Source organism: Plecotus auritus (genome assembly GCF_963455305.1).
Source record: "Plecotus auritus genome assembly, chromosome: 1".
In the NCBI taxonomy this organism is placed as follows: Eukaryota; Metazoa; Chordata; class Mammalia; order Chiroptera; family Vespertilionidae; genus Plecotus; species Plecotus auritus.
The window spans coordinates 185,649,463-185,674,376 of record NC_137770.1 but is presented as its reverse complement, the minus strand read 5'-3'; the positions used below and the strand labels follow the sequence as shown (position 1 = coordinate 185,674,376).

Here is a 24,914-nt window from a genome sequence, read left to right as displayed (position 1 = left end):
AAGAAATAAGGAATTGAATTAAATGTCTTCTTTACAGAATAGGAAAGTATAAAGGCAAAGAAGTTGGGATTGTCTGGGTTCTTGAGAGATTTATCCATGATCACATAAGCTCATTTAGATGAAATCTCCACAGCTTATGAACTTGAGGACAACCAAATACTCTCTTTACATTAATACACTTTGTTGTATTTCATTTATTGATATCACTAGACCAAATATTTGTATTTGATATCCTGGTACTGATATTTATATAGTGTCAAGGAATTTCCTTTATATTACTGTATAAAATGTTTATTATATTTTACTGAGTTCAAGCCTTGGTATTCTATGATTGTAGTATTAAGACTGATTCTTTAGAAACAATTGTCAGACAAAATATATAAGTAACCAAGGACAGGAAATGAATTCCTCCATATTTGTTAAATTCATTCAATTACTATGAATTTTTAAATTAATTTAAATGATGCACTTTCTGTAAATAATTACTCTCTTTAATAATTCATTGATTACTTTCCCCTAATATAAATCTTATATCCAACTATCAACTTTAATTTATAGGCAGAGAATATTGAGCTGGTTAGGCTGATTTTATATTTTATTTTAATTAAAAAATAAGTGCCCTACCAGTCAGGGTGAATAATGTCCACAGATAATGTGCAACGTGTTTTTGGCTGAATTTACTTACATTCATATTAACTGATTTGCTCCTGCCAAGCAGTTCCACATTCAATAGTTATTCATACAAATGACTTGTTTTTTCATATATTTATCAATTTGGATAACAAGATGGATCTTCTAGCATGTTGGGTATTTTATTGTGGTTAAAATTAATTGAAAAAACTGCTTTTTTTCCCTAAAACTACTAAAGTCCTATTACACTGAACTTACCAAAGCAAAAGCTGTCAAAAGAAGTTTAACCACTAGGTATTTTTTTTAAGTAGTCATCTAAATTCATAATAATGAACTATAATAAGCATCAATTAAATAATGATGGTAGTTTCTGTGATATAAAGATGAACAACACATGAACCCATCCTAAAGGTGGCTCACATTTTTAGCAGATAATTTCAAAATAGCATGAGAATAGCTGAAAACTAACACTTGGAACTTTATGCATGCCAGCTGCTGGTATTAGTTTTACCTTATTTACTCCTCCCAATAACCCTTAAGAGTGGGTTCTGTGGTCATCTCCATTTTACAGAAAAGAAAATGCTGCCTGGAGAGCATAGGTAACTGCCCAAAGACACATAATTTGTTAAACTGAGATTAAAACCAAGCAGCCTGAATCTTGATGGGGAAAAAGAGGGATACTAGTAATGCAGGGGCTACAACTGTGGCAGAGAGAAGATGCTGAGTCACAGCCTGAGAAGTAACAATGTGCTGCTCAGTGGTGAAAAGGCAGCCATTGAGGGGCTGGGGGAGTGGGCACAGTCAAAGCGTTTTCTGGGATAAGAGAAGAGATTTCCTGAGGGCAAGGAGTTAGGAGACCCATGGACATATGAGGCGAACGATAGTAGGTTCTTATTAACACAGCCATATTTCTCAAAGTGAGGCAAAAGATCATCTAAAGAAAGCAACCCTTGGCTATACGCTGAATATAGAGATTCCCAGGCTATGTCATAGTTCTGCTGAGTCAGGATCCCTGTGGGGAACCCAAAGGAGCATTTTATTAGAACATTTCAGGTGACAAACTGCTCTGCATCATAATTTCTAGGATCCTGTAAAGACTGTAAAGTTCAAGATGAGAAGTGTCAGAGTGTAGATAAGGTTCAGTTCAGAGTAAGGCTTTTAAATCTGTCCTCTTTGTGATTAGCTTATTTAAAAAACAAATAGTATTTCAAAATACACATAAAATGGTGACATAGGTTAAAAAGGCAGGAGTAAAATGAATATCTTAACAGACAGAAATAAAACAAAATCATTTGTTTCATATCCTTATTTCACTTATCTTCTAAAGTAATCCATAAGAAAATACTCATTCTTACCTATTCTTTTATTAAGATACAAATCTCAACCTCCCCACCCCCTATCATTCAATTCCATTTATTTTATATTTGTACAAATATTCTGGAAATCTTTCAAAAGATATGACCAAGTTTAACATTAATTAATTAATTAACTTAACCTAATGATTCTCCATCCTGGTGGCAAAAGAGGGTGACTTGACGAACTTTTTATAAAAGGAGAACAATTGATTTACAGCAAGCATGCCAAACTCAAAGGCTAACATGGGCCAAATAAACAAGGTTTAAGTTTATGTAGGTCACAAAAAAACACAAAAGCTTCAATTTTCATAGAAACGTAGGTGTATTTCGATAAAGGCATGCTGAATACAAAGGGCTAAAATAAGTGAGTAATCGTTAACATAAAATAATAGAACATTTTAATAAAAATTAATATTTTTCCTGAACATTAACTTACCAGACACTGACTAATTGCACAAGTTAATAAGCATAACACAAATAAATCTATTTTTGTTCTCCTAAAGCGAAATATTTCCTATTGCGCACACCAAACAAGTCAGCACAAGACTAATGACATGGCAATCAGCTGCTAAAATATTCGCTGCTGGTATTAGTGGAGAGAAATGGTGAGCCTGCGCATAAGGCGCGTAAGGGAAATGAATGCAACACGATTATAGTAATCAGTCATTAGCGAACGTTGTAGTTCATTATTAATAATTATGTATAACAGGATATTGTAAAAATTAAGTTACAACATTTTTATTAAAATGTTTCTTACATACCGTTATATTGGCTGGGCCGCAAAAATATTCCTTGTGGGCCGCATGTGGCCCACAAGTTCGATATGCTTGCTTTAGTTATTTGTTCCACTGTCTGTTATATGAAGTCATTTTTACTGTGTACTCTGAGGAATGCATGCATAAGACAAGTACACTACCCACAGGGAGCTAGAAATCTAGAAAGGAAATAAGATGTACAAAAATATAGTAACTGAAAATATTATGAGCTCAAAAGAGGTCCAGGCAATGTATTACAGGATTTCAGAGAATGGCAATGTTGCTTTTAGACATTAGGCAAGTTTTCATAGATCATAGGCAGCTGAGTTTGGTTGTTAAAGATGGATCAGATTTTGATATTAAGATTATTAATGAAGGGCATTTCCAAATTTTCTGATGAAGAAGGGACTAAAAGGAAGTAAAATTGCATGGGAGGAATTATGGTTAAAAGGATTATTGGAAAACAGCTAATAATTGGTTTTGAGAACCGGAATTACTTGAGTAAGTAAAGGTGAAGGAATGGAAAGAAAAGGTTTTCTCAACTTGAAAGACCTGAATGCCTGCCTAGAGTGTGAAACTCATCCATGTCACTAAGTGAAATAATGAAACCTTCTAGAAAAGAGGAGGCATGAAGAAAGATGGTCAGAAAGATCAATCTGATGTTAGGGTGAAGGAAGGACTGGAGAGGGGGAAGACTGAGTACAGACAAGGATTATAGTATTTTGAATCAGATCTTTAGTCCAATATAGAAATGGAAACGGAAAATGAGTCTGCAAAACAAGCCCTATTTAGAAATTGACCTTCCCCATGTATTTTGTGATTATTTCTTTCTAGAAAGTGAAGAAATAAAAATAAATAAATGCAATTAAAGCTTAATCTGTTTCTACTCAAGGTCTTGTATAAGAAATTGTGTGTTGTGAATATCTGTGTGTTGAATGTGTCTAGTGGTGTGCAGGTAAATGGTTAACAATCAGCTCTCCAAATAAAAGACCCTGATCTGGAACTTGCCAATTTCTATGGTGTAAATAATTTTTCCCTGGCTAATTTTAAACTACCAATGTGATGTCACTGAACATGAATTTGGGAAGTCTTGGGTGGAAAACTTCTCTATTAATTTAGGATTGACATTTCTGGGTCCCTCAGAAATTAACTGACAACAGACAGATTAACAGCAGAAAAGTTATTCATGCAGAGCTAGTCAGTAGTGAGTAACTCAATGGATAGCGAGAGATAGAGGCCCCATCCCCATTTAACAAAGAGTAGTGGAAAGCAGCTTAGGACTTCAGTGGGGAAGTATGGGAGGTTCTATTGGGCACCTGGAATTGAACTCCTGCTAAGCCTGCAGTAGTTCTCAACCTTTCTAATACCGCGACCCTTTAATACAGTTCCTCATGTTGTGGTGACCCCCAATCATAAAATTATTTTCGTTGCTACTTCATAACTGTAATTTTGCTACTGTTATGAATCGTAATGTAAATATCTGTGTTTTCCGATGGTCTTAGGCAACCCTGCTAGCGGTTCTCAACCTGTGGGTCACTGTTCCTGTAGAGCCTAAGACCATCGGAAAACACAGATATTTACATTATGATTCATAACAGTAGCAAAATTATAGTTATGAAGTAGCAACGAAAATAATTTTATGATTGGGGGTCACCACAACATGAGGAACTGTATTAAAGGGTCGCGGCATTAGAAAGGTTGAGAACTACTGTGCTAAGGGATCAATGGTGGCTGTACTCTTGGGAGGATCTGCTTAAACTCAGATAATGTTCCTTTCTGTGGTTTCTGATAGTTCAGAAGTTTTCAGTTTAATATAATATTTACAACACTTTGTTGAGCTGTTAATCCCTTTTGGAAGAGATGAACACAATCAACTCTAGGGAGCCCTGCAAGGTGGCTGCATTACACCAGCATAGTACATATCCCACCTCAGATTTGATTTTTTCATGCAGTGAATTAAATTCTTTAAAAACAAATGAACAAAAATCAAAACAAAGTTTTCTTTAACTGCTATGATCTGGGCATGGTAGAAGAGATGACACTATTGGCAATCAGGATTTAGCTACTAGAACTGGACAGATTTTGGAGAATATAATAAGGTTTCTTGATAATTTAGGAGTTGAGACAAATGAAGTGTGGAAAAAAGAGGTAAAATTGGTGTAAAGTTGAAATAAACACTTTCTGTTTATTTCATCCCCTCATTTTGCTTTTTCTTTATTGTAAATCGGTCAAGTTGGTTGTACGTGGTATATTTGCTACAGGAAGGTGCTAAACTTCTGTCCTCTTTGGTAGGGTTTGTGAAAGAAAAAAATTAGGTGAAATCATTTTGATTTCCAGAAGTCTAGCTAAGTGTGGTTGTTTCATGACCAATCTCCTCATGTCATGGGGCCTAGAGAAGAAGCAGGGGTCCTTGCTCCTCCTCATAGTTTTCTGACTGTTCTCTTTCCTTCCCCCTAATTACTCTTGGCTCGAAGTGGTCTTTCAGCTTCCACATTAGCCCTTCTGTAGTCTCTTTTTAACCTAGCATTTGACACTTTTTTTTTCCATTATAAATGAGTTATCAAGTCCATCCCACATTTAAGGGAAGGGTATTACACAAGAGTGTAAAAGCAAAAAGCATTTGAGGCCGTTATAGAAGCCACTTACCTTAGGCAACATATCCAATTCTAGTCACTAGGATGGCACTCAGAATTTAAAGCTAGAAGTTTACTAGCCCTCTGTAGCAGACATAAGATTCAACTGTCATTCAGTTTAAAAGCTGCAAACATTATCCTATCTGCTCACACTTTTAAAGTCCAAGAATGAAATGACACTCTTTCCTTCTAGTTCAATACTACTAGTACACCAGCCAGATATGCTAGGGAAAAGCTGCTCTGTGCAGCTGAAAGTCAACCAGCAGCAGCTTGCAACCCCCAAGGCCCTGGCATCTGTGTTTTGGCTGAGACTACACATGGCCTTTGTCTTCATGAGGTTGTTGGGACCCAGAGGCTTTACTGAGGCCCATTCATCCCACAAAACATCACTTAAGACTAAGAAGAATATAGGAATAGCTTCCTGCCTATGGGAGAAGTCTCCAGAAGCAGCAGGCAGCCTTCCAGTTAAAATCTTATGATCTAAAGCTTAAAGCTCTTACTCAGACCTCAGCAGTAAAAAGCCAACTGCATAGCTGTGGAAGAGAACACATGTTCTCTGTATATGATCTTGCTAGCAAAAGAAAGAGGAATGAGCTGAGCCAGGCACCAAATTCATCTATGCCAGATTTATCAGCAAGAAAAATGATTCTTTTCTGGTAGACAGAGGAACTGAGAGTGTCACACTAGCAGAGCTCCTTCTACATGAAAGGAACACCAGGAATGAGGAAGAAGTGTTCCCATCAAACTTCAAAATCTACCAACATTTTTATTTGCTTTATAATTTTATGTTTTCTTAAATATGCAGAAAATTCAACATAGTCACATATATCACTCTTTGTGTGATTTATTTATGTTTATGTTTATTTATTTTTTAAATATATATATATATATATATATATATATATATATATATTTTTTTTTTTTTTTTTTTTTTCCCCAGAGAGGAAGGGGTAGGGAGAGAGAGATAGAAACATCAATAATGAGAGAGAATCATTGATAGGCTGCCTCCGACAGACCCACACTGGGCATTGAGCCCCCAACCAGGGCATATGCCCTGACTGGGAATTGAACCATGACCTCCTGGTTCATAGGTCAACACTCAACCACTGAGCCATGCTGGCTGGGCCTACTTAGGTTTATGTTTAGAAAACCTCTATCCATTCTATGATAATTTGTATCTAATGTTTACCTATATTTTCAAGTTCTTTGTTTGGGTTATTTATGTATTTAGCACTTTAGTCCATTCAGAATTTATTTGAATGGAACTTAAGAATATATTTTTTTCTCTAATAACTAACCAATTGGTAAATCACAACCTTTTAAATAACCTGATATATTTCTCTTTACCTACTGAAGTGAGAGTAAATTTAGAACTCTCAAACTTCTCAAATAGGAAAAATTAGTACATTAGCCTTTGAGGAAAATTTATTAATATATGTGAAGTTAGCTAATTATATGCATATTCTGTAAGTAAGGCCTTGTAATTCTATATATGTGTTAAAAGAAATAATCACAGATATGTTTTTAAAACATTATCACAGCATTACTTATAAAGAAAAAAAATGGCAGTATAAAAAATGTTTAAAATTAGGGACCTGACAAGATGAATAAAGCTATAATTATATGATGGAATTGTATGCATTCATCATAAGTTACACTGAAAAGAAAATTTGATATGACAAAAATCTTCAGAATATAGTTTAAGACAAAATTTATGGTATGTAATGTACATTAATTTCAATCAATCACATTGCACAAAAGACTGGAAAATACACATATGTTTTAGCAGTTATTATCTTTTGCTATTTGGATTTTTATCAATCTACTAGAGGCCCGATGCATGAAATTTGTGCAAGAGTAGGCCTTTGCAGCTGCGGCTGCCTGGATCCCTCCCTCGCAGCCATGGCAGCTGCAGCCCCGGCTTCATCCTGGAAGGACGTCCGGAAGGATGTCGGGTCTAGTTAGCATATTACACTTTTATTATTATAGATCTACCTATTATCTATCTATCTATCTATCTATCTATCTATCTATCATCTATCATCTTTTTTTTTTGTACTTTCCATACTTGGCTTGTCTGCCCTAATGAACATAAGATAATTACAGGGACAAACTGTTTTTATTAAACATACATCACAGAATCTGGTTTGTGGTAGGTTCTCAATACTGTCTGTTAAATGTTGTTATTAAATGAGACCATAATTTAAACTTGTTTGAAGCAGCAGAACATACCAAGAGAGTTCAAGAAAATATAAACAGACAGAGGAATAATGGAGATTCAGACTGAAGCATATGGAGATCCAGTAGCACTTGGTTTGGATCCAACCTCAGAGATTAGGGATCAGAGATAGAATTTCTCTCCCTCAGAAAAATAATGGGTTAAAAAAGGAACTGCGCCTTACAGTATCCATATAACTGAGAGGAATGATATAGGGACTTTAAGGTTCAAATATCATGCACTCCCAGAATTTGAATACAAGAGTAGAATCTTCAGTTTTCTAAAATTGAAGCAAACCAAAAGCAAAGTAACATGAATATGCTTAGTCATTGTTGAGGTGGCCGATAAAACCATGAACAAAATAAGCTGGTTTTAAAAACATATTGCTAGTAAGATTAACTATTTCTCTTCTTAATTATGCTGTCCTGTGTCTGGCATGAAGAAATTATGCTTTTGGTAGCTGATTTTTAAATTTGTTTAAAATGAATGAGATAACATAACTGTGGTGAAGCTCTAGCACTGTTCAAAGAAAAAAGTGCTTAGATTCTAAATGATTTGTATTTCTATATACGTGAGCCATTGCTTGACGAAAGCATCCTTTGAGAGTTACCAGTTACTTGTTTTAATTTTATACTAAACAAAGAATCATCTGCTCTGTAATGTGGTTTCTGAGTGGTTCTTTTCACCAGTAAGGAAGAGCTCAAGTAGGTTGCCACCCTGAGTTCAAATGCCAAGTTTAGTTTTTATTATTAACTACTATGTTGGCCCATTTGATAAAGTACAGTGTGTAATTCATTTAGTTATTCTGAATTATCCTGCAAAATGTACTAATCCCTATGTGAATTGATATACTTTAATTTCTGAAGCTTTCAAACTTAGAAATCATTTCTGATTTCTCCTGTTGGATTTACCCTGAAGGAACAAGTAAATTCATTTTATTTTATTATTATATATTTTAATCCTCACCCGAGGACATATTTTTATTGATTTTAGAGAAAGAAAAAGGAAAGAAGGGAGAAAGGGAGGGAGGGAAAGAGAGAGAGAAAGAATGAAACATTGATGTGAGAGAAAAATCAATAGGTTGCCTCCCATACAGGCACCTACAGGGGATCAAACCTACAACTTAAAAATGTGCCCTGACTGGAATTGAACCTTTTGGCATATAGGATAAAGCTTCAACCAACTGAGCCACCTGGCTGAGTCAGTTTATTTTGTTACAACCCTATCTAATAAAGGGGGATATGCAAATTGACTATCATGCTGTCACAAAAATGGCAATGCCCATAGCCACAAGATGACGGCACCCAGTCCCCTCAGCTCCGCCGGAGTCCCCCAGTCCTTTCAGCCATGCTGGGGGGGGGGTGGCAGGTGTGCAGTGCGGCCGGACCCACCCTCAGCCCCCCAGCCACCCAGGACCACCAGAGGTGCAGGCAAGCCTCAGATGTCAGCTGCCCAGCCAACGCTTGAGGTTCAGGCAATCCTCAGATGGTGGCTGCCCAGCTGCCCAGGGCCGCCTGAGGTTCAGGTAACCAGGGCCGCCTGAGGCTTGCGCTACCAGCAGTGGCAGCAGCAGAGGTGTGATGGAGACGTCGCCTTCCCCTGATTACCGGGTCACCTCTGGTCCCTGAGGGCTCCCAGACTGTGAGAGGTGGCAGGCCGGGTTGAGGGATGCCCCCTCCAGTGCATGAGTTTTCATGCACCAGGCCTCTAGTAGTTCAATAATTCAGGCTATTGTGGGGTTTGGTCACAGTTTTGATTTAGCTTTAATTTGGTGACAAAACATTCAAGAAATGAGATTAGTAATTTGAAATGTTCATAAGATCAGAATAGAGCAAATAGCAAAACTAACTGAACACTGCGCCAGGCATCTATTGGGATATTATTTCTCTCAACTATCTTAGTTCATAGCATCCAGAAAGAGATTTTAAAAAGACATCATTTTTAGAACCTCTGTGATTTTAGGAAGGTAAACTTTGACCAGAGCTTTTGTTTACCTTGTGGATCTGTACTAAAGACCTTTTGAAGTAGATAATGCATAATGAGACAGTGGGAAAATATTTACTCTTAAGCCTCAGGTGGGTGTATAAACTGATAGAATCTCCATGCAGGATGATGTGGCAAAAACATTTACAATTACATTTGAATATATCTTTTAGCCCAGTAATTCCACCTCCAAAAAATTATTGTATAGATAAATATGCAAATAATATAAGATTATTTATTTCAGCTCTGTTTGTAATAGCTGTTTGGGAATGCAACACTGGTTAACTATATTATGACATAGGCATAAAATGGGATACTATAAAGCAAAATAAAAGAATGAAGAAACTAATTATATACAAATACATGGTAATTCAAAAAGGCAAGTTGAAGAACAGTATGTATAATAGGTTATCTTATATGTATAACACTTAAAAAATCCATGATTATATATATTTGTGTGTGTTTCTATTATATACATATAACATCTATGGAAGGTTATACAATAAAACTAGAGGCCCAGTGCATGAAAATTTATGACCTGGGGGGGGGGTCTCTTAGCCAGGCCTGCCCCCTCTCACAGTCCAGGAGCCCTCAGGGGTGGGAGGCAACCCGGCGATCAGGGGAAGGTGATGCCCCCATCACACCTCTGCTGCTGCCACTGCTGGCAGTGCAAAGCCTCGGCTGGCCCTGGTTACCTGAGCCTCGGGCGGCCCTGGGCAGCTGGGTAGCCACCATCCAAGGCTTGCCTGTACCTTGGGCCTGCCCTGGGTGGTTGGGGGGCTGAGGGGACTGGACTCCGAAGGCAGGTGTGCGGCAAGGCCTTGCTGTGAGCCTGCCACCCCAGTGAGGCTGAGGGGACTGGGCACCACCATCTTGTGGCTGTGGGTGCCACCATCTTTGAGAGCGGGGCAGTCAATTGGCATATTCCCTCCCTATTGGCTGTGGGCACCACCATCTTTGAGGGCAGGGCAGTCAATTAGCATATCCCCTCCTTATTGGCTATGGGTGCCACCATCTTTGAGGGCAGGTCAGTCAATTAGCATATTCCCTCCTTATTGGCTGTGGGTGCCACCATCTTTGCGACTGCATGAGGGTCAATTAGCATATTCCCTCTTTATTAGATAAGAAGATAGAATTAGAGGCCTCTCAATGTCTGGGACTAAAAGTGGAAAGGAAATGTTTTTCTGGAAAAAGGCTATGTGAATGTGCTATCTAGTTAAAATGAAAATTTTAAAATATATACTAAATTTTAAAAGAATATAAGTAAATACTTTCTTATATCCAGGCATATTTTGACCAAATCATGAAGCTTCCAGTTCAAAAATATATAACTGAGTCCCCCAAAATTTTGAAAATAATTTTGTAAACTATTTTGCTATCATAAATATTAGTAACTTCGTAGCCTAGAATAGAGTAGTATCCTGGGTCTCTACTTGTGCCATCCAATTCCAAATCCTAGGTTTTATAACTTGCAATTTCCCAACCATAGTGTTTATTCCTAGAGTAGAGAGAATGCTTAAATCTCAGGCACACTGTTTTGTAAAAATTATTTGACCATGCAGAGCTCCATTATCAATATGTCAGATGTATACTTAGGACTCAAGTTTTTTCTCTCCATTTCTTGGATTGGCTCTGTGTTGGATTATTTCCTAGAGATATTCCATGTACTTGGGTACCTCTGGAAAATCAGATAGAAACACATTCTTCAGCCTTAGCAGCATTAGCTTAATGAGAGCATTTCTTTCTCAAGGTTCCAACAAAGTTCTATATTTGAGCTTCGTTTAAATGATTTGTCTCCTGTTCTGTTCCGTGCCCAATAGGAAAGATTGGCCAGAACTTTGCTATATACTCACACCTATTTCAAGGGTGTTGGATCAGCACTGCTCAAAACAAATGGATTGAGATTTTAGGAGAAATCACTCTCCAAAAGAAAATTCAAATTTTGTTAACATAGTAAAATGGATTAGATACTCGAAAGGCAAAACAGAAGATAACTACAAGAACGTATTATAAAGACAAAAACAAAAAAACACACTTGCATTTTCATCTGGAGAAAACAGGACCAATAAAAGATGTCACATAAATTGGTAAGGCTGTTGAGTTTGTTTAAAATACAAAGAGCTAGTCCTGAGTAGATATTGAACTCAACTTACTGTCTCTCTCATTTCACTTTGCTGCCAAAACAAGAAATAAGTAAGCATGGAATATGTCTTTCTGTGTCATGATTAGATGTTCTGCTTTCCCTTTCTTAGTAAGTCCTTGGGACAACCACATCTTAAAAGTGGGATGAAACATGACTTAAAATCTAAGGACAGGGAAACCTAATGTATACTCAATAATTATTGAATGGCTGAATGAATAAATGACTGAATTTTCACAGAAAATTGACACATCTGAAAAAAAGCACTTTCAAGAAAAATAGCCCATTTAAACTACAGAAATCTATGTATTTTATTAGTAGTAATATCATTGATTATTAAAACAGCTAATAGTATAATATGTGGTGCATTTTTAATATAATTTTAGAATTACAAGGATACATATTCAAATCAGAGTCAATACATTTAGATGACTATTTTTAATAGACCTGGAGAATTACTTTATAAAATTTACCCTAATGGTTTAAAAAATTAAAATATTTTACTTATACTCAAACCTGTTTATGTACTCAACAGATTTGAGCCTGATTGAACATGTTTCATTTCAAGAAATCCTGATAATAAACTATAATCCCATAGGACAGATCCATTAATTATGCTTTCATGGGAGATATAATTAATGGGTCCACACTATGGAATTATGGCACTCAGTAAATATTAATAATTCAAACTCACTTTTCAAAGCACCTTAAGAGTACCCAAACAAATAGATCATTTTATATGGCTGAAGCTTTCCTTCAACATCCTCATATGGAACATAAATGCATGGAAAAATATTCAGCATCTTCTTTTCAGTGAGATCTTTATAGAAGATTAAAGATTCTTTAGTAGAGATATTATGCATTCCAATAAAATGGTCCGTCAAAATTTATTTTTGTGAGGGTTATAAAAGGTCTGATGCAAGCTTAGAAGCAATCAGTAAAATGACAGTCATGTATTATAATACTGAAAAGCCTAGTTACATTGTTAATAAAGAATATTTTAAAATAAGCATTTTATTTTAAAAGTTTCAGATTTATAGAAAAGGTGCAGAGAACTCCTGAATAACCCTCACCCAGTTTCCCCTATTGTGATCATCTTACCTTAGCAAAGTACTTTTGTTACAACTAAGAACCAGTATTGGTACATTTTTATTAACTAAACTCAGCAATATGTTTTGATATCACCAGTTTCCCCTAATGTCCTTTTTGCTAGTCCAGGATTTTATCCAAAATGACGCATTATGTTTAGTCATCATGTTGCCCTAGAAGCATAATCTGTAATAGTTCTCAGACTTCCCCTATCCTTGATGAACTTGACTTTGGTCAGATTTTTCTAAAAAGTTCCTCAATTTGGGTTTGTCCAATATTTTTCTCATAACTAGACTGAAATTGTTGGTTTTTGGTAAGAAGACCACAGAATTGAGTTATCCATCTCATAACATTATATCATGCTACCTTCATGATCACTTGTTTAAGGTACCGTGTTTCCCTGAAAATAAGACAGGGTCTTATATTGATTTTTGCCCCCAAAGACATGCTAGGTCTTATTTTCAGGGGATGTTTTATTTTTCCATGAAGAAGAATACGGTACACATTTATTGTTAAATGAAAATAAAGGAAATTTATTACCTGTATACGGTACGGTAGTACGGTAGTTGTCAACACAAACCAGACAAACTGTGAATCCTACAGTATCAAGAATTTACTCATTTATTCAATGACAATCCTGTCATCATCTTCTGGAACATCATCATAACAATCCAATTCCTGAATTTCCTGGTGAATTTCTTGTGACTCCATTTCTTTCAGAATCAGTGGACCAAATATCTCATGTTTAGCAATAGCACTGTCTTTGAATGAGTACTTCTTGTCAAGGTAGCCTGCTCGCAGTGCATTTGCAATGCAACTGTCAGTGATTTTCTCCCATGAATTCTTCACCCAAGTCACAACTTCTAGCAGTTTAGGTTTCACAAAGTTTCCACGCTGATTTCTCTCCATTCTATTTTCAATGTAGTCATTAATTTCCATGCACAAATTGTCTTTGAATGGCTTGTTTATTGCAATATCAAGAGTCTGGAGATAGGCCGTCATTCCTGCGGGAATCATTATCTGATCTATTTTTCTTTTGTGAAGAAATGTCTTCATGTCTTTAGCGCGGTGAGTGCTGGCTGGATCCCAGACTAGCAGACCTCTTTGGCTCCCTCGCATAACAAGCGGCAGCATGAAATCGACCCACTTCCTTATAACTGCTTGTGTGGCCCAGGCTTTTTCAGTTTCAAGAATAAAAACGCCCAAAACACGTTCAATCTTTTCCTTCTTGCCCTTAGAAATGATTAAAGGTGGGATTTTAGTGCCATCCAGACGAATTGCCAAAATACAGGAAACACGTGCACTTTCATAAGCAGTGGAGGGAATGTACGCTAAGGAGGCCCCCCACTGTTCAATTGTTGTTTGAGATGATTGGCCCATAAACACTGCAGTTTCATCCATAGCAATCATGTTGGAAAGATTGTATTTAGAGAAGTCAGCATCATCAATAAAGGACTTGAATGCAAGTGCTCGCTTAATAACTTGAGTATCTTCCAACCTAAACAATGTTGTAGATCTTCTCAAAGACAATTCAATCACTGAAGGAAATTATCCAGCCAGTGTTGTGATGCTTTGAAGTCTTCGGGGGCTATGTCAAACTGTGGTGCCATTGCAAGGGCAAATTCTTGAATCTGAGCCCTATTCACAACCAAAGCCTTGGCTCTCCTGTAAACAACCCATTCACAGATCAGGTCTTCCAGCTCGGAAAATAATGGTTGCCGACCTGATCCACACTTGCGCTTTTTAGCATTTCCCTTGTCCACTTGTTCAATGAGGTTACCATACTCTGCTCGCCATTTTCAGACCAATCGGATACTCAACATCTTCCCTTTGCAGAAAGCAGTAAGATTTTGGCCCCAAGAGTCTTCCACGATTCCTTTCTTGTACTCCACAGAGTAGCTTTTTCTTTTTGCGCTCATTTCTAGGGGTAAAAATAAAAGGAATTGGGGTATCAAGGTGGGGGAGGGGGATCACTCAAAATGACACAGGGGATCAGAGGGGGGAATCAAAATGGCACAGGAGAATCAGAGGGGGGATTACCATTTTAGTAACCCCTTTTGATCCTCCTGTGTCATTTTGATTGTCCCCTCTGATCCTCCTGTGTCATTTTGATTGCCCCCTCTGATCCTCCTGTGTCATTTTAAGTGATCCCCCTCCCCCCACCCCTGTGCCACTGTACACCTTCACCAGACATCCCCCCTACCCCTTTATCAGACATTTACCCCCTGGGGCCTGCCTGGGGACTGTCACTGGGCTTGCTGGGGCCTGGATCTGGGCTGGAGCAGGGTCTGCCACTGACTGAGAACCTTCAGTCATCATGAAGGCGGCCGCGAGCATCAGGTAGTGTCACCAGAGACAGACCAGCACTCACCACCTTCGCCGCATCCTGTCTGCTCTAATCCTCCTGTTCTTCTACACACATCTGCGAAAGTCTCCTCCTCTCTTCCGCCCCGCGCTTACTGCTCACTCCGACCTCCGCTCCGCCTCCACACAGCAGTGACGTCAGGACTCCGCGTAACGTCACTGGTTGCTAGACGCCAGTCTGGGCGGCCCTAGTGACTAGTTTACGGTAAATTAATTTTCATTCTGAGACAGAGCCTGGGGCCTTATTTTCGGGGGATGATTTGCTTCCTTCAAAGAATAAGTATTCTATATTCCCATGGGATTGACTTTCAAATGATCATAAACCAGCCATTTCTACAATCTCTGAAATATATCATAAGCAGATAAAGCCATAATACTAACAAAATATTTTATGAAGATATTATAGAAGAACATACACTGTTAGCTTTTAAAAGCATCTATGCAACTTATACAGTATCTATGCAAAGTACATCTATAAAGTACTTTGTTAATTTTACTTAAACATACAGTTGCATTGGTATTGCTATCATTGAAAGAAAGGGTAAATGAATTTAAGTATAGTAAAATGTATGGATAAGGCATATCTAAAGAGTTTACTATAGTATTTTAACCCAAAGGATAAACAAATTGGAATGGCAGCTAAATTACAGATCACTGAAATGCAAATAGAAAAAAACAATAAGCTAAAATTAGGATTTTAAATTATATATAAATATAAATATAAATATAAATATAAATAATATATATTCTCAACTTAATAAGTGCAGTTCATAAGATGTTGTCATATAAGATTGATTTGTTTTTTAAATATTTTTCTCATGATTTCTCATGAGCAATGGAATTAAAATGTCACACTATAAGATGGATTTGAAACTGAAAGCTAGAATAAAGTTTTCTCTAAGAATGACATTCAAAGAATCAAGGTTACATGATGCAAATTTTAGAGTCTGCTTTTTACAGTCTTAGGATGGCACATTTATTTCTGGAATGTTGTAGGGAGACCTCAGACCGAAGAGAAGTTAACCTTGAAACTTGATTTTGAGCTGCTCCACTTATGGAAGTTGGAAAGCCTTCATCTGTAAGAATAAGATCCAGGATTTTATATTTTCACAACCGAATGCCATCTCTGTTACCTAAATATGTGATTTTAAGGGCAAATATTTTAATGTACTATGCAGAATATCATTACTTCAGGATAATATCATATAATTCAAATATATATGAACTGTGTTCTATCACTTGCTATATGTCCAATTTATTTTACACATGAATAAAAAGGATTTTAAATAATAATTTTTAATTCTCACTCAAGGATATGAAATTTGATTTTGAGAGAGAGACAGAGACAGAGTGAGAGAGAGAGAGAGAGAGAGAGGGAGCTCTCATCAATCAGCTGCCTCTTGTATGTGCCCGACCTGGGACTGAACCTACAACCTAGGTATGTACCCTGACTGGGAATGGAAACACAGACTTTTGGTGCAAAGGATGATATTCCAACCAACTGAGCAACCCAGCCAGGGCAAAAATAACCTTTGAATTGAAAGAAAGTCTAAGAATTTGTAGCAGTTGCAGTATCTGTTCTTTGAATTTCTTCTTTTATTGGAACTTAAGTCAGCCAAATTTTTTTTTTTTTCAAATTTTTATTAAGGTATTATATGTGTACATATCTTACCATTGCCCCCCACCCCCACCCCACTCCCATACATGCCCTCACCCCCCAATGTTTTGCATCCGTTGGTTACTCTTATATACATGCATATAAGTCCTTCAGTTGATCTCTTATTTCCCCCACCTCTCCCTAACCTTACCGCTGTAATTAGACACTCTGTTTGATGCTTTACTGCCTCTGTAACTATCTTTTTGTTCATCAGTTTATAATGTTTTTCATTATCCCCAAATGAGTGGGATCATGTGGTATTTTTCTTTCATTGACTGGCTTATTTCACTTAGCATAATGTTCTCTAATTCCATCCAAGTGCCTACAAATGGTAGTAATTCCTTCTTTTTTACGGCAGCATAGTATTCCATTGTGTAGATGTACCATAGTTTTCTGATCCAGTCATCTGCTGATGGGCACCTAGGCTGTTTCCAAATCTTAGCTATTGTAAATTGTGCTGCTATGAACATAGGGGTGCATATATCCTTTCTGATTGGTGTTTCTGGTTTCTTAGGATATATTCCTAGGAGTGGGATTACTGGGTCAAATGGGAGTTCCATTTTCAGTTTTTTGAGGAAACTCCATACTGTTCTCCACAGTGGCTGCACCAGTCTGCATTCCCACCAGCAGTGCACGAGGGTTCCTTTTTCTCCGCATCCTCGCCAACACTTGTCGTTTGTTGATTTGTTGATGATAGCCATTCTGACAGGTGTGAGATGGTATCGCATTGTTGTTTTGATTTGCATCTCTCGGATAATTAGTGACTTTGAGCATGTTTTCATGTGTCTCTTGGCCTTCCTTCTGTCTTCTTTCGAAAAGCTTCTATTTAGGTCCGTTGCCCATTTTTTTATTGGATCATTTATCTTCCTTTTATTAAGTTGTATAAGCTGCCTGTAGATGTTGGAAATTAAACCTTTATCAGTGATACCATTTGCAAATATGTTCTCCCATACAGTGGGGTTTCTTGTTGTTTTGTTGATGGTTTCTTTTGCTGTGCAAAAGCTTTTTATTTTGATGTAGTCCCATTTGTTTATTTTCTGTTTGGCTTCCATTGCCCTAGGGGCAGTATCACTGAAAAAGTTCTTTTGGCATATGTCTGAGATTTTGCTGCCTGTGGATTCCTCTAGTATTTTTATGGTTTCCCGTCTTATATTTAAGTCCTGTACCCATTTTGAGTTTATTTTTGTGTATGGTGTAAGTTGGTGATCTAGTTTCATTTTTTTGCATGTATCTGTCCAATTTTCCCAACACCATTTATTAAAGAGACTGTCTTGACTCCATTGTATGCTCATGCCTCCTTTGTCAAATATTAAATGCGCATATTGGTTTGGGTCGATATCTGGATTCTCTATTCTGTTCCATTGATCTATATGTCTGTTCTTGTGCCAGTACCAGGCTGTTTTGATGACAGTGGCTTTGTAATACAGCTTGAAATCTGGTATTGAGATCCCTCCTACTTTATTCTTCTTTCTCAGGATTGCTGTGGCTATTCGGGGTCTTTTTTTATTCCAGATGAATTTTTGGAGAGTTCTTTCTAGGTCTGTGAAATACGCCGTTGGTATTTTAATGGGGAGTGCATTGAATCTATAGATTGCTTTGGGTAGTATGGACATTTTAATGATGTTGATTCTACCAATCCATGAACATGGTATGTTCTTCCATCTGTTTACATCTTCCTCTATCTCTTTTTTCAGTGTCCTGTAGTTTTCCGCATATAGGTCTTTTACCTCCTTGGTTAGGTTTATTCCTAAGTATCTTAATTTTTTTGGTGCGATGGAAAATGGGATTGCTTTTTTAGTCTCTCTTTCTGTAAGTTCATTGTTGGTGTATAGAAATGCCATAGATTTCTTGGTGTTAATTTTGTATCCTGCTACATTGCCGAATTCATTTATTAAGTCTGTTAGTTTTTTGATGGAGTCTTTCGGGTTTTTTATGTACAATATCATGTCATCTGCAAATAAGGACAGCTTTACTTCTTCTTTTCCAATTTGGATGCCTTTTATTTCTTCTTCTTGTCTAATTGCAGTGGCTAATACTTCCAGTACTATGTCAAACAGGAGTGGTGAGAGTGGGCATCCCTGTCTTGTTCCTGTTCTTAGGGGAAATGGTTTTAGTTTTTGCCCATTGAGTATGATGTTAGCTGTGGGTTTATCATATATAGCTTTTATGATGTTGAGGTATGATCCTTCTATTCCCACCTTGTTGAGAGTTTTTATCAAGAAAGGGTGTTGGATTTTGTCAAATGCTTTTTCTGCATCAATTGATATGACTATGTGATTTTTATCTCTCAATTTGTTTATGTGATGTATCACATTTATTGATTTGCGGATATTGAACCATCCTTGCATTCCTGGGATAAACCCTACTTGGTCATGGTGTATGATCTTTCTGATGTACTGCTGGATCCTATTTGCTAGAATTTTGTTGAGGATTTTGGCATCTACATTCATGAGGGATATTGGCCTGTAATTCTCTTTCATTGTGTTGTCTTTATCTGGTTTTGGTATTAGGGTGATGCTGGCTTCATAGAAGGAGCTTGGAAGTGTTCCTTCCTCTTGAATTTTTTGGAATAGTCTGAGGAGGATAGGTTTTAGTTCTTCCTTGAATGTTTGGTAGAACTCTCCTGTGAAGCCGTCTGGCCCCGGGCTTTTGTTTGCCGGAAGCTCTTTGATGACTGCTTCAATTTCTTCCATAGTTACTGGCATGTTGAGCTGTTTAGATTCTTCCTGATTGAGTTTTGGAAGGTTATATTTTTCTAGGAATATGTCCATTTCCTCCAGGTTGTCCAGTTTGTTGGAATAGAGTTGTTCGTAGTATTTTTTAACAATCCTTTGTATTTCGGCGGGATCTGTTGTTATTTCACCTCTTTCATTTCTGATCTTGTTTATTTGGGTCCTCTCCCTTTGCTTCTTGGTGAGCCTGGCTAGAGGTTCATCAATCTTGTTTATCCTTTCAAAGAACCAGCTCTTGGTTTTGTTGATCTTTTGTATTGTTTCTTTGGTCTCTATGTCGTTTATCTGTGCTCTGATCTTTATTATTTCCTTCCTTCTGCTTACACTGGGCTTTTCTTGTTGCTCTTTTTCTAACTCTTTGAGTTGTTGGGTTAGGTAATTTATTACCCCTGTTTCTTGTTTTTTGCAGTAGGCTTGTAGAGCTATGAACTTCCCTCTCAAGACTGCTTTCGCTGTGTCCCATAGATTTTGGATTGTAGTGTTTTCATTGTCATTTGTTGTCATGATGTTTTTTATTTCTTCTTTGATCTCTCTGGTAACCCAGTCATGGTTTAATAGCATGCTGTTTAGTCTCCATGTGTTTGATTTCTTTGGGTTGTTTTTATTGTAGTTGATTTCCAGTTTTATGCCACTGTGGTCTGAGAAGATGCTTGATATGATTTCTATCTTCTTGAATTTGAAGAGACTTTGCCTATGTCCCAACATATGGTCTATCTTTGAAAATGACCCATGTGCGCTTGAGAAGAATGTATATTCTGTGGCTTTGGGGTGAAATGTTCTGAAGATGTCAATTAATTCCATCTGGTCTAGTGAGTCATTTAGGTTTGATGTTTCTTTGCTGATGTTTTGTTTAGAGGATTTGTCCAATGGTGATAGTGGGGTATTAAAGTCTCCTACTATGATTGTATTGCTGTCAATGTCTCCCTTGATATCTTCCAGGAGTTTTTTTATGTATTTGGGTGCTCCTGTATTGGGTGCATATATGTTTACCAGAGTTATTTCTTCTTGTTGGATTGCTCCCTTTAGTATTATGAAATGGCCTTCCTTATCTCTTGTTATGTCCTTCAGTTTGAGATCTAATTTGTCAGAAATAAGTATTGCTACCCCAGCTTTTTTTTCAGTTCCATTTGCCTGGAAAACCTTTTTCCATCCCTTCACCCTCAGTCTGTGTGCGTCTTTTTTTCTGAGGTGGGTTTCTTGTAGACAGCAGATATATGGGTCGTGTTTTCTTATCCAATCTGTTACCCTATGTCTTTTGATTGGGGCATTTAATCCATTTACATTTAAAGTTATTATTGATAGGTACTTATTTGTCGCCATTCCTATTCTTTACCCCTGTGTTACTTCTTCGCTTCCTGTTTCTTTCTTTCTTTCTTTCTTTTTTTTTTTTTTTTTTTACAGTAGACCCTTTAGCATTTCTTGCATTGCTGGTTTGGTGGTAATAAATTCCCTTAGTCCTTTTTTGTCTGTGAAGCTCCTGATTTCACCTTCAATTTTGATTGACAGCCTTGCTGGGTACAGTATTCTTGGATTCAGCCCCTTCCTTTGCATGACTTTGTATATTTCATTCCATTCCCTTCTGGCCTGATGAGTTTCTGTTGAGAAATCAGTTGCTAGTCTGATGGGGGTTCCTTTGTATGTAACTTTCTGTCTCTCTCTTGCTGCTTTTAAGATTCTTACTTTGTCGTTGGTGTTTGCCAATTTAATTATAATGTGCCTTGGCGTCGGTCTTTTGGGGTTCATTTTGCTTGGGACTCTGTGAGCTTCTTGGATTTGTGTGGGTTTTTTCTTCCCTATATCTGGGAAATTTTCTGTCATTATTTCTTCAAAGAGGTTTTCTATTCCTTGCTCAGCTTCCTTTCCTTCTGGAACCCCTATTATGCGGATGTTGTTTTGTTTCGTGTTGTCCCAAAGTTCCCTTAGACTCTCCTCCTGCCTTTTAATTTTTTTTTCTAGAAGTTGCTTTTCTTGGGTATTTTTTTCATCTTGTCTTCTAGCTCACTGATGCGGTCCTCTGCTTCTTCTAGTCTACTCTTGATGCTTTCTATTGAGTTCTTTACAGCAGCGATGTCATTTTTCATTTCTTCTTGGTTCTTCTTCATTTCCTCTTGGTTCTTGCTCATATTGTCGAATTTGTCTTCCATTCTTTTCAGCCACCTTATGACCATTTCTCTGAATTCTTTTTCTGGAAGGTTGCTTGCCTCCATTTCGTTTACTTCCTTTTCTGGTGATGCCTGCTTTTCTTTCATATGCGGGCTGCTTCTTTGTCTCCCCATTGTCTCTCTTCTCTGGGTGTCTGGTTATGTAGTTCTCTCTCTCCTGGGTTGATTTAAAGGCACAAAATACAGCACTACCAGGTACAACTCACAAGGCACTGAACAGGAATGTATTCACGATATTAATAACCTCCAATAAAGGTGACCACCAGAGAAAGGCAAATTAGGTGATAGAAGAGAAAGAAGAAGAGGAAAAAAGAAAGAAAGAAAAAAAAAGAAAGAAAGAAGGAGTGTGAAAATGAAATTGGGAAAAGGGAAAGTAAAGAGAAAAGAAAAAAAAAAAGTAAGAGAGACAAGAAATTGACTAAGAGAGAAAGGGGAACAGACTATATATATTGGGGATAAAACTCCAATAGAACGATCACTAATCCCAGCAAATGCCAGCAACAAGTGCCTGGGGATTAGTACAAACTACAACACCAACTAATATGGGGTGAGGCAAGGGAAAGCTGAAGCACAAAACAAACAAAAAAATAAATAAAAGAAGAATAAGCAAAACAATCTCACAAAAAAAGCATAAAAATTGGATATAATCTACATTCAAGCGAACAACAACAAAAGGACAGAGATAAGGACAAGTTTATGGATAACTCAGACAGCGAAGGGAAAGGTGTATGTGGACTTGGAGCAGGGGATTGGAGATTAGATATGTAAGTAGGGTGAAATTTTAACAAGGGGTAAACAGAAAGAATAGGAAAAATCTAAAGCAGTAAAAGGGTAAGACAAACAGGACACTGAAAAGGGGGAGGTTAGGAAGAGAGTGATGGCCTAAAGGTAGAGTTGAGATAGAGTAAAACGATGCTAAAGGAAAGATAAAAATAGAATGTAGAACCCTAATCCCAAAATAAAATGAAGAGAAAATAAAATGACACTTTAAAAAAAAAAAAAAAAAAAAAAAAAAAAAAAAAGATAAAATAGCAGTAGTAATAATACGGATTGAAAATAAAAATGTAATCATTAAAAAGGTAAAATCAAGTGATGGAAAAAGAAAAAAAAGTTTCTTGATTAAAAGATGCAAAAAATGAAAATTTAAAAAAAATAAAAAAATAAAAAAAAATAAAAGGTAAAAATAAAATGTGGAGTAGTGAAGGTCATTCACTTCCTCTGTTTTTCTGTTTGGCACGCCTGTTTCTCAGTCCAGACAGTATTGCAGTTCCCTGCGATCCACTGCTCTTCGGTGTTGTAAGCCAGTCCTGATTTTAAGCAGGCGGTGTGTCTTAATTTCTCGTATTCCTTTATTTTTGATTACACAAGAGTCAATTTGTGATTCAGCCCCTGGGTGGCAGTGTTTCTGGATTGACTTCCGGGTCTATCTATGGCCTCTCTAGGCAGTGTTAGAGCCTTCTTTCCCTGTGGCACTCGCCACGGGCCTGTGGGAGTGGGCTGCCTCAGAGCTGGCTCTCTGATGGTCACTCCCCGCTCCGATCCCCAGGTTCCAGAAAAACAACCTTCCCCTGCAGTCTCCCAGGGTGTCCCCAACTGGGTGATCCTATGTATTGGGCTTAGTAATCAGATGCAAGGATTTGAAGAGGAAAAAGCCCAAGTGTGCGAATTCCGGGACTGCGAGTAAACCCAGGCACAAAGGGAGCGCACGGGCTGCGCGTAAGTCTGGACTGCCTGAAATTCTTAGGGTGTCCCTGCACTTCAGATCAAAATGGGTTGCTTTTTAGAGTGCCCTTCTCTTAGCAGCTCTGAGGACCCCTTTCCACAGTCACAGATCACGCCAGCCCCTACAGCCACGGATTTTTCTAGGCACAGACTTCCCTGGTCCTCCAGCTCCCGCAAAACGCGCGTTCCTCTCTCCCGCCGGGACCAGAGACCTCACCTTATCCCAGGCGAAATCTGACCTTTCCGTGGTGGAGTGTAGAGCTTCTCTGAACCCGTGTGCTTGCGCCAGTTGGGGAGCGTTGTTCTGGGGCTCGCAGCTGTTCCTGGGGTGCCGCAGTTGTGGATTCTCAGGCTTCAGATAAGCTCCACTTTCCGGATCAAGATGGCGCAGACTCCGCATCCAAGCCCGCAGCTCCGGGAGGGGACCCAGCCGCAGTTCGTGCTGCCAGGTCAGGGGAACCCCGTTCAGCAGTCCCCCACCTCCTTCTGGAATTCAGCTGTCTCCCAACCAGCCAACAAACACTCCTTGCGCGACCCTCAGCTGTTCTTTCTTTCTGCTCCGGGACAAGGCTCGGAACACGTCTGTCTATTCCGCCGCCATTATTCTGCTTTTTCAAGTCAGCCAAATTTGTCTACTTGTTCCCTTATCTCAATCATGGTTAATTCATTGCTATGCTTTAATATTTACTGCAAAATTTATTGTATTTGTGTGCATGTATATTTGGAAAATGAGCTGAAAAAATGGAGGTGTGAATTATTTTCAATATTTTATATGCTTGCCTACTTAAATGGAAAATTCCTCTGAGAGAATGAGCTAAGAATATAGTAAAATAAATTCTGTAGCTACCTATTGTCAATATCCTTTTCTTGCTTTTAGAAAAAGTTATGACAACTTTCTAACTAATTTTTAGGTTAATCTCTTATGTAAGAAGTTTTAATTGATTATATTTTTAAAGAACTGAAAGAACAGCATTGGCAAATTTCCAATTATGCTCTTATACTGTGTCTTTTGTCCTTTAAAGTTTTGTTTAGCAGAATATAATAAGAAAGTTTGTAAAATGTCAAGGTCTATGAATGTAGGGATCTTAAAAATATAATATTTCTTCATTTTGCAATGGTATAGTAATGACAGACATGCTTTTTATAAAAACTTGATATAATTATATTAGTCTCCATAAAACAAAAAAATTAATAATCCATGTTTGAAAATCAGTTTGAAAGACATAGAAATAGCAACATAGTGAATTTCACAAACACGTATCATCTTCAATAAAAGGTAAAAAAAAAATAAAGTAAGCAAATGTAATACTAAATACTACTCTAACACAAAAAATGATTATTATATTTAATAAAATACATTTGTAATGTACATTGTGATGATTTCACTGATATCTCAGGTAACTATTTCTAAATAAGAAATAATTCATTATATAACAACTAGAGGCCCGGTGCATGAATTCGTGCACAGGTGGGG

At 37.5% G+C, this 24,914-nt stretch overlaps 1 protein-coding gene across 2 annotated transcripts in view; it reads left to right on the top strand.

The window, feature by feature from the left end:
• CCSER1 (coiled-coil serine rich protein 1) overlaps positions 1-24,914 on the top strand; it is a 1,252,026-nt gene that overhangs the window by 498,966 nt on the left and 728,146 nt on the right. The gene's annotated exons all lie outside the window — the stretch shown is intronic.